At 45.3% G+C, this 10,618-nt stretch overlaps 3 long non-coding RNA genes across 4 annotated transcripts; 1 reads left to right on the top strand and 2 right to left on the bottom strand.

Moving 5' to 3' along the window:
- Positions 1 to 123: 123 nt before the first annotated feature.
- LOC133391122 (uncharacterized) lies at positions 124 to 2,272 on the bottom strand. Its single transcript, XR_009764617.1, has 3 exons — positions 690 to 2,272; positions 521 to 624; positions 124 to 434 (listed from the first exon to the last, which is right to left on the bottom strand). It is a non-coding gene; the product is annotated as an uncharacterized LOC133391122 (long non-coding RNA).
- Positions 2,273 to 2,294: 22 nt separating this feature from the next.
- On the bottom strand, positions 2,295 to 3,370 carry LOC133391119 (uncharacterized). 2 transcript variants are annotated; one of them, XR_009764613.1, is made up of 3 exons: positions 2,942 to 3,370; positions 2,773 to 2,876; positions 2,295 to 2,686 (listed from the first exon to the last, which is right to left on the bottom strand). It is a non-coding gene; the product is annotated as an uncharacterized LOC133391119 (long non-coding RNA). The 2 variants fall into 2 exon arrangements; XR_009764614.1 differs by having other exon boundaries at positions 2,773 to 2,870.
- A 1,814-nt stretch (positions 3,371 to 5,184) lies between these two features.
- Positions 5,185 to 7,687, top strand: LOC133391124 (uncharacterized). Its single transcript, XR_009764619.1, has 3 exons — positions 5,185 to 7,121; positions 7,187 to 7,290; positions 7,377 to 7,687. It is a non-coding gene; the product is annotated as an uncharacterized LOC133391124 (long non-coding RNA).
- The last annotated feature ends 2,931 nt before the right edge of the window (positions 7,688 to 10,618 follow it).

Genomic DNA, 10,618 nt, shown 5'->3' with positions numbered 1-10,618 from the left:
TCCACCCGAACGATCGCGTTCACACATACTATAACGCTCTGATTTCTTCTACACCTCACGCATACCAATGTGTTTGCTCCACCCCCTTTTCGGATTGCTTATAGAAATGATGAGGCACACATGTTTACTTTTGCTGTATGCACACATTCGCATGTAGTTTATTCCACACTTTTTCTCTCCCTTCCAACACGTGCTTTGGCATACTCGCACTGTGGAGACGGCAGAACGGTCTCCCCCTTCCAAATTTACCGTTCTTCCTCCTCTCGATCTTTTTTCTTCTTACCGCGTACGGGGTACCATCAGAGCTGCGCGCTGGCTTTAGTTTTTCCTCCTCTCGTTCTTCCTTTCTCCTACCGCTCCCGGGGGCTGCGCGCGTTTCGACAGGTTCTTAGCGCAATCCAGTGCGTAGTTTTGTGGCTGAGTTGTGCTGAACGCTGTCAATAAAAATGAACCAATAATTAATGCATGTAGTACGAATTACTTTGGATTGTTTTACGTATATGATGAGAGCAACACTTACCTTAATATTTTAAAACTGGAAAACAATTTCTTTCCGTCACCCACTTTGAAGATTGTTGATGATGCCAACAGGTAGGCGTTGATGAATGGCGCATGCACCTGTAACTTTGAGGACGATACGCATTAGTTGAATTAGTACATTGAAGCACATATGAGATCAAGAAACTTACCTCAGCAAGTTAGCTAGGATAAATCATTCCGCAATGGAAGAAGAAGCAACACTGCGCAAAACGTAAACAAGGAAAGTAGGGGACACAAGAAATCGCACATCACTCCCGCACATCCTTCCACAACGAAAGTTCTGGGCAGACTGAGGATGCCTAACTCCCGGATGAGTGCGATAGCAGAAAAAAATCATGGTAGATCGAGAGAGATGGGTAGACTCGGTGTAGCGCAATCCAACGGTAGATGCATGTGTGTGTGACCAACGAAAGACTTCGGATCCCGCTCCTCGCGTTTTTCATCCATCGTTTTTCGTCACACGCACACACCTCTATACGCGCGGCGGTTTGCTGTCCAAAATCTGGAGAGAGAAGACAGGGCATCTCGCTTTGGCACACAGAAAAATCTTTGAAAAACTTCGGCTCTGCTACTTGGGATTATTCAACCGATCCGTCGGGTCCCGAAGCCGAAGCAAACCCGAAGCCGAAGCAAAACCCGAACGGGGGTCTGCACGAACCTTCGTTTAATTAGTCCCCTCCCCCTTTTTTGCCAGGATTTCTTTCCAAAATGATACAGTGCGGACCATTATATCAACATGATTCGATTTATTGGATATCGAACCAACATAGAATACAAAAAAAAACACACACAACACATGCACTATTGTGCATCCATTATTATCACTGCACTTAATTCTAAATTAATGCACATAATAAAAAAACACTTTTTACACTCGCACAAAGAAAAATTAAAATCAACACAGCACTTTCTGCTCCACATCGCTGTCGCGCCTAGTTCTTCTCGCTGCACTGTACGGGCCACCATCTCCAACACCACGACACTGCCACAGGTTTTGTTGTCTCCGTTCGCCGTGAAACACACATGAAATGGAAGAAAAATGATATTAATTAGAAGGGGGGATGTTGGTTGATAATTTTAATCACTTTTACTTACCTCAAATTAAACAAAACTCTATTTTTTACGGGGTTTATCCGCTGACTACCAAGCGCTGAAACACCACACAAGCACCAACCTCACTGGACTGAAAGTAAAGCCTACTGCGTGAATGTGTGTATGCGCTTCTGCCAAGCCAACCGCGCCGTACTGCGTGTGTAGCCAAGTACGTGTGTGTGTGTATATTTGCACCACTGGACACAGAACACAAACCTCACCGCACAGCAGAGCGTGTGTCGCCAAGTGTATGCATGTGTGTATTTGCACCACTGAATTCTGAACGTCCACCGCACCGCACCACACAGCGTGTATCGCCAAGTGCGTGGCTGTGTGTAGCATCACCGTGGACTGCAGAAAACTACCTGCACTAGAACAGAGCGCTGGTGTGGCCAAATGTGTGCATGTGTGTACTTGCTCCACTGAAAGCCGGTATCGCACCAGATTTCGGGTGTCGCCTTGTGCGTGCGTGTGTGTTATTCTTACAGCACACTCGTTCATCATTCCCAGTCCGCAAAAGCCGAAGTTTTGTATGGGATCGTGTCGTACACATATGGCCCCACTTACGTACCCACTTGCAGTAGAAGTGTAAATATGGTTTCACGCACACATAGACACATTCGACCCGAACGATCGCGTTCACACATACTATAACGCTCCGATTTATTCTGCATCTAACGCATACCAATGTGTTTGCTCCACCCCCTTTTCGGATTGCTTATAGAAATGATGAGGCACACATGTTTACTTTTGCTGTATGCACACATTCGCATGCGGTTTATTCCACACTTTTTCTTTCCCTTCCAACACGTGCTTTGGCATACTCACAATGTGGAGACGGCAGAACGGTCTCCCCCTTCCAAATTTACCGTTCTACCTCCTCTCGATCTTTTTTCTTCTTACCGCGTACGGGGTACCATCAGAGCTGCGCGCTGGCTTTAGTTTTTTCTCCTCTCGTTCTTCCTTTCTCCTACCGCTCCCGGGGGCTGCGCGCGTTTCGACAGGTTCTTAGCGCAATCCAGTGCGTTGTTTTGTGGCTGAGTTGTGCTGAACGCTGTCAATAAAAATGAACCAATAATTAATGCATGTAGTACGTATTACTTTGGATAGTTTTACGTATATGATGAGAGCAACACTTACCTTAATATTTTAAAACTGGAAAACAATTTCTTTCCGTCACCTACTATAAACATTGTTGATGATGCCAACAGTTAGGCGTTGATGAATGGCGCATGCACCTGTAACTTTGAAGACGATAAGCATTAGTTAAATTAGTACATTGAAGCACATATGAGATCAAGAAACTTACCTCAACAAGTTAGCTAGGATAAATCATTCCACAATGGAATAAGGAGCAACACTGCGCAAAACGTAAACAAGGATAGTTGGGGACACAAGAAATCGCACATCACTCCCGCACATCCTTCCACAACGAAAGTTCTGGACAGACTGACGATGCCTAACACCCGGATGAGTGCGATAGCAGAAAAAATCATGGGAGATCGAGAGAGATGGGTAGACTCGGTGTAGCGCAATCCGCTGGTAGATGGATGTGTGTGTGTGACCAACGAAAGACTTCAGACCCCGCTCCTCGCGTTTTTCATCCATCGTTGTTCGTCACACGCACACACCTCTACACGCGCAGCGGTTTGCTGTCCAAAATCTAGAGAGAGAAGACAGGGCATCTCGCTTTGGCACACAGAAAAATCTCTGAAAAACTTCGGCTCTGCTACTTGGGATTTTTTTCGTTTTTTCGCTTGAGCCACTCGATTTCGTTCTTCGCTGATTTTGGCAGCGCACGAAGGGGGTTCGGTTTCAACTTCCAACAACAACAACCACACGAGGGAGCTCGTGGATACTCACGAAGGGAAAATCACTCAAATTAGAGCGAGAGACAGATAGAAAAAACGAAAGGTCAATATAAAATCTTCGGCTTTTGACTGTTGGGAAGTAGCAGAGCCGAAGTTTTGCAGAGATTTTTCTGTGTGCCAAAGCGAGATGCCCTGTCTTCTCTCTCTAGATTTTGGATAGCAAACCGCCGCGCGTGTAGAGGTGTGTGCGTGTGACGAAAAACGATGGATGAAAAACGCGAGAAGCGGGGTCCGAAGTCTTTCGTTGGTCACACACACACATCCATCTACCAGCGGATTGCGCTACACCGAGTCTACCCATCTCTCTCGATCTCCCATGATTTTTTTCTGCTATCGCACTCATCCGGGTGTTAGGCATCGTCAGTCTGTCCAGAACTTTCGTTGTGGAAGGATGTGCGGGAGTGATGTGCGATTTCTTGTGTCCCCAACTATCCTTGTTTACGTTTTGCGCAGTGTTGCTCCTTATTCCATTGTGGAATGATTTATCCTAGCTAACTTGTTGAGGTAAGTTTCTTGATCTCATATGTGCTTCAATGTACTAATTTAACTAATGCTTATCGTCTTCAAAGTTACAGGTGCATGCGCCATTCATCAACGCCTAACTGTTGGCATCATCAACAATGTTTATAGTAGGTGACGGAAAGAAATTGTTTTCCAGTTTTAAAATATTAAGGTAAGTGTTGCTCTCATCATATACGTAAAACTATCCAAAGTAATACGTACTACATGCATTAATTATTGGTTCATTTTTATTGACAGCGTTCAGCACAACTCAGCCACAAAACAACGCACTGGATTGCGCTAAGAACCTGTCGAAACGCGCGCAGCCCCCGGGAGCGGTAGGAGAAAGGAAGAACGAGAGGAGAAAAAACTAAAGCCAGCGCGCAGCTCTGATGGTACCCCGTACGCGGTAAGAAGAAAAAAGATCGAGAGGAGGTAGAACGGTAAATTTGGAAGGGGGAGACCGTTCTGCCGTCTCCACATTGTGAGTATGCCAAAGCACGTGTTGGAAGGGAAAGAAAAAGTGTGGAATAAACCGCATGCGAATGTGTGCATACAGCAAAAGTAAACATGTGTGCCTCATCATTTCTATAAGCAATCCGAAAAGGGGGTGGAGCAAACACATTGGTATGCGTTAGATGCAGAATAAATCGGAGCGTTATAGTATGTGTGAACGCGATCGTTCGGGTCGAATGTGTCTATGTGTGCGTGAAACCATATTTACACTTCTACTGCAAGTGGGTACGTAAGTGGGGCCATATGTGTACGACACGATCCCATACAAAACTTCGGCTTTTGCGGACTGGGAATGATGAACGAGTGTGCTGTAAGAATAACACACACGCACGCACAAGGCGACACCCGAAATCTGGTGCGATACCGGCTTTCAGTGGAGCAAGTACACACATGCACACATTTGGCCACACCAGCGCTCTGTTCTAGTGCAGGTAGTTTTCTGCAGTCCACGGTGATGCTACACACAGCCACGCACTTGGCGATACACGCTGTGTGGTGCGGTGCGGTGGACGTTCAGAATTCAGTGGTGCAAATACACACATGCATACACTTGGCGACACACGCTCTGCTGTGCGGTGAGGTTTGTGTTCTGTGTCCAGTGGTGCAAATATACACACACACACGTACTTGGCTACACACGCAGTACGGCGCGGTTGGCTTCCCGTCCGGCAAAATGAGTGTATTTTTTGAGTTATTTGAGTGACGCTGTCGAAATACAGTGTCTCTTCGACCAATGAGTTACACCCTCGCGCGAGCCCTCCCCCTCCCCACCCGTAACGCACGGTGCGCTCTGCAGTTCTCAATGTGTTTGTGTTCTTTCGAGCCATGCTACCAACACATCAAAAGCTTCTTGTTTTTCGCTTTCTTTCATGCACTTATTCTAAAACTAAACACAAACACTGTCATTTTTTATTACATTAAACACTTTATTGAAACATAAAGTACACACTAAAGTACACATGTAGAATCCAATGACGTCATACCGGGTCGAGCCAGGCTGCGGGAAACTTGTCGACAATCTGCGTTGCCTCTGTTCATCAAATTCTTACTTGTCGATGCATGCACTGCATGTGCGTCTGTGCACACTGTTTATTCACTGCACACTTCACCAAAACACACCGGCGCACGAGACTTATAACGAAATGCGCATCAATGCACAAACACTGCGCGCGGGACTTTGAACAAAACACGCACAACCATCTCCGGCAAAGCGTCGCGCTGTACTGGTGGTGTTGTACGCGTAGGAGGGGGGGGACATACGGAGCGATGGTTCGATGCTGTAGTGTAAGCGAGACAACACGATGTGACGAGCAGATCCAAGTTGGTGAGCTCGCTGAAAGAAGACACACACACATTCACAGACGGCTCGTCAAAGCACGGTATTTGTATTGGTGTTAGTGAAGCGCGCGTGTAAAACAGAATGCGAACTCTCATCGCAGCGCGTTTCTCCGTGCTTCCTCAAGCTTCCTCATACCCCTCGGCCTGAATCACTCAAAATTTGGGGTCTCATTGTTTGCGTGGTTGGCAGAAGCGCATACACACATTCACGCAGTAGGCTTTACTTTCAGTCCAGTGAGGTTGGTGCTTGTGTGGTGTTTCAGCGCTTGGTAGTCAGCGGATAAACCCCGTAAAAAATAGAGTTTTGTTTAATTTGAGGTAAGTAAAAGTGATTAAAATTATCAACCAACATCCCCCCTTCTAATTAATATCATTTTTCTTCCATTTCATGTGTGTTTCACGGCGAACGGAGACAACAAAACCTGTGGCAGTGTCGTGGTGTTGGAGATGGTGGCCCGTACAGTGCAGCGAGAAGAACTAGGCGCGACAGCGATGTGGAGCAGAAAGTGCTGTGTTGATTTTAATTTTTCTTTGTGCGAGTGTAAAAAGTGTTTTTTTATTATGTGCATTAATTTAGAATTAAGTGCAGTGATAATAATGGATGCACAATAGTGCATGTGTTGTGTGTGTTTTTTTTTGTATTCTATGTTGGTTCGATATCCAATAAATCGAATCATGTTGATATAATGGTCCGCACTGTATCATTTTGGAAAGAAATCCTGGCAAAAAAGGGGGAGGGGACTAATTAAACGAAGGTTCGTGCAGACCCCCGTTCGGGTTTTGCTTCGGCTTCGGGTTTGCTTCGGCTTCGGGACCCGACGGATCGGTTGAATAACCCAAGTAGCAGAGCCGAAGTTTTTCAAAGATTTTTCTGTGTGCCAAAGCGAGATGCCCTGTCTTCTCTCTCCAGATTTTGGACAGCAAACCGCCGCGCGTATAGAGGTGTGTGCGTGTGACGAAAAACGATGGATGAAAAACGCGAGGAGCGGGATCCGAAGTCTTTCGTTGGTCACACACACATGCATCTACCGTTGGATTGCGCTACACCGAGTCTACCCATCTCTCTCGATCTACCATGATTTTTTTCTGCTATCGCACTCATCCGGGAGTTAGGCATCCTCAGTCTGCCCAGAACTTTCGTTGTGGAAGGATGTGCGGGAGTGATGTGCGATTTCTTGTGTCCCCTACTTTCCTTGTTTACGTTTTGCGCAGTGTTGCTTCTTCTTCCATTGCGGAATGATTTATCCTAGCTAACTTGCTGAGGTAAGTTTCTTGATCTCATATGTGCTTCAATGTACTAATTCAACTAATGCGTATCGTCCTCAAAGTTACAGGTGCATGCGCCATTCATCAACGCCTACCTGTTGGCATCATCAACAATCTTCAAAGTGGGTGACGGAAAGAAATTGTTTTCCAGTTTTAAAATATTAAGGTAAGTGTTGCTCTCATCATATACGTAAAACAATCCAAAGTAATTCGTACTACATGCATTAATTATTGGTTCATTTTTATTGACAGCGTTCAGCACAACTCAGCCACAAAACTACGCACTGGATTGCGCTAAGAACCTGTCGAAACGCGCGCAGCCCCCGGGAGCGGTAGGAGAAAGGAAGAACGAGAGGAGGAAAAACTAAAGCCAGCGCGCAGCTCTGATGGTACCCCGTACGCGGTAAGAAGAAAAAAGATCGAGAGGAGGAAGAACGGTAAATTTGGAAGGGGGAGACCGTTCTGCCGTCTCCACAGTGCGAGTATGCCAAAGCACGTGTTGGAAGGGAGAGAAAAAGTGTGGAATAAACTACATGCGAATGTGTGCATACAGCAAAAGTAAACATGTGTGCCTCATCATTTCTATAAGCAATCCGAAAAGGGGGTGGAGCAAACACATTGGTATGCGTGAGGTGTAGAAGAAATCAGAGCGTTATAGTATGTGTGAACGCGATCGTTCGGGTGGAAGGTGTCTATGTGTGCGTGAAACCACATTTACACTTCTACTGCAAGTGGGTACGTAAGTGGGGCCATATGTGTACGACACGATCCCATACAAAACTTCGGCTTTTGCGGACTGGGTAGAGTCAACATAAATGTCCCTCCTAGAGTGTTCCGTAACTACACCCTACTAGCAATGAGAATGTAAAAGTGTGCGTCTTTCAGGCGAGGGGCATGTAGAAACAGGGGGAGACGGTTGGAAATACGCGGAATTACGCGGCGGCGAGAGCGTGTTTTGCTTTCTAAACAGTTTTCGCACTCACACAATCACACATGTGTGAATGTGTGCGTTCACTTTCAGCCAGCGCGCTCAGTTTGGTTTTCTCGCAGCGGCTTGCTGGTGTCGGTGTCTCGCTCGCACTAGTGCAGCGAGTGTTCCTCGTGCGTTCCCTTTCTTGCTACCACACAAAATCGTCAGTACAGTTCAAGCCTTCGCAGTGTGAGGCCGCGCGCGTTTTAGCCTAAGTCCCGGGCGCTCGATGTAATTTGAAGTGAAGTGTTGAAGTGTGATTTATTTCAATTCACATAATTACGGCCTCGGTCGTATTTTCAAGTGTTGAAGTGTTGTGCGCATTGAAATAAAGCAGCGTTAATCTTTCATAATTCAACATGAATATGTAAATTATGCTGCTTTATTTCAATGCTTTTTTTACAGTATTCAACATACACAACATACAGGCAGTAAGGCGGGTGCTTGAAGTGACGATTTTTTTTAATTATTTATAATATAAAATATGTGTGGTTTTGTGACAAGATTGTGGTTAGCGATGTGTGGAACTGTGCCTTAAGTTTCAATAAAGTGTTAAAATATCAAACGAGTTTGATGTATTTAAGTTTTATTTCGATGGATGCGATTTTATTACGCTGCAAATCAAAGTGAACGAAAGCGCACAGCGCACAACGCGCAACAAAAGAAACGATGGGGAGGGGGTGTTCAGCGCAGCGCGCAAGTGCGGCAACAGCGCAGCGCAAACCGAAAGAAACGCGAGAGAGCAAGAACAGCTGATCCGCGCATCCAGCGCAGCGCGAGAGGAAAAAACGGGAGGGAGGGGTATCAGCTGATCAGCTGTTTTGTATCGCGAGAGCGCCTCGTGTAATTTGAAGGCAAGCGAGAGAGCGCTGCGCGCGCTCACTCTCAATTCGGAAAAAAATCGCTTCCGCTCGACTATGGCGGCCAATACAAAATCGACCGAACCCCTTCCCCCTGTTTCTACATGCCCCTCGCCTGTAAATTTCGCTCTCTTTGTCTGTCGGGCAGACTAATAAGAACTGACCTTACAAGACGTGCATACAGCGAGAACGACCCAATGACTGCGATGGCCCGTAAATTTAATCAGCGTTACATTTCATTTGACTGGCACCTACCTACTAGATTTTGTTGATCCGTTTTGTCATTGTACACTGCGTTAGTTATTTAAGTTTTAGTTTTAATTCAGTGATAAGGCCGCTTGTTTGGCCAATCACTTAATACAATAAACAATACAACAATAAAATACAATTAAAACCACATAAATTTGCGTTGTTTGTTAAGAAATCCGTCGCACGCATTCTTAGGTTATTATATACCCCAGAAATTATCTCGCATAGCCCTGTAACCGGGCCAAATTAACTAGTCAGTATAAATTGCATCAATCTGTGACTTGCCGTCCATTGCCGTAAGGCATTCAGACACGAATTGAACGAGATTGGTCGACACCGATCGTTTGGGAACAAATCCGTGCTGGCTTGGGCTAATATAATTCAAGCCACCCCTGACTAACGCTTCCTGGACAAGAATTTCGAGTATTTTTGCTGATGCACATAGGGAAGTTACGCCACGATAATTAGATATAACATGTCTCGGACCTTTTTTATGAACGGGTGTCATCCACGAAGACTTCCACATAGTAGGATATGTAGAACTGTGCAGAAAAAGCTTAAACAGATGGACCAGTGGCTCTGAAAGATAAGTTGAGCACTTCTGTAAGACTATTGCTGGAATCCCGTCCGGACCCGGGATAAATGAGGGTTTAATTTGATTGATTGCATTTTCTACCGATTCATTTGTGATGACAATATCATTTATAGACATATCTAGAACATCCGCGGGTGTGTGCTGCAGGGCAGTTGCAATATTAATTGGTGACGAAGATTGAAGGTCGAAAACTGAACTAAATTTTTTGGCAAAGAGCTCACTGATTTCAAGTTCACTTGAGGCTTTCTCGGTGTCTAGTGGCATTACTGACGGGATTTTTGGATTTTTCCTCTTACGGTTAACGAAAGAAAATATTTTAGTCGGATCGTTGGAAATACTTCGTTGAAGTTTGTTGATATAGATTCTTTACAGATGCCTGTTGAATCTTCTATAGTTGCCACTAACAGTGTTAAACAATAGTCTGTCGGAGTGAAGATTAGACTTTACGAGACAATGTAAAGCTCTATTTTTCGTAGATTTAAGTCTTTTTAACTCTCTATTGCCCCACGGGGGACCGGAAGCTGCGCGCTCTTGTAAAGTAGGGCAGCATTTGTGAAGGACTAGACCAACCTTAATTTGAAAGGAGTCGATTGCCGAATCGATTGATAAGGTGGGATTGCTATCAGAATTAAGGAATGACCAGTCAGTATTGGCAAAAGCGTCAATCATTTTTGGGAAATCAGCTTTTATAAAATCGAGATGTCTCAAGCTGTTCGATCCAGTGACTTCCGTAGCAGTCTGGGTTGTTGATGGAAGTGTAATATTGACCAGCAAGCTCGGATGATATCGGTCTTCCTCAGTTAAACAATCTATGGAACGG

This window comes from Anopheles gambiae, chromosome 2, assembly GCF_943734735.2.
Source record: "Anopheles gambiae chromosome 2, idAnoGambNW_F1_1, whole genome shotgun sequence".
Lineage (NCBI taxonomy): Eukaryota > Metazoa > Arthropoda > Insecta > Diptera > Culicidae > Anopheles > Anopheles gambiae.
The sequence above is the reverse complement of the archived record's forward strand: the minus strand, read 5'-3'. Positions and strand labels throughout refer to the sequence as shown.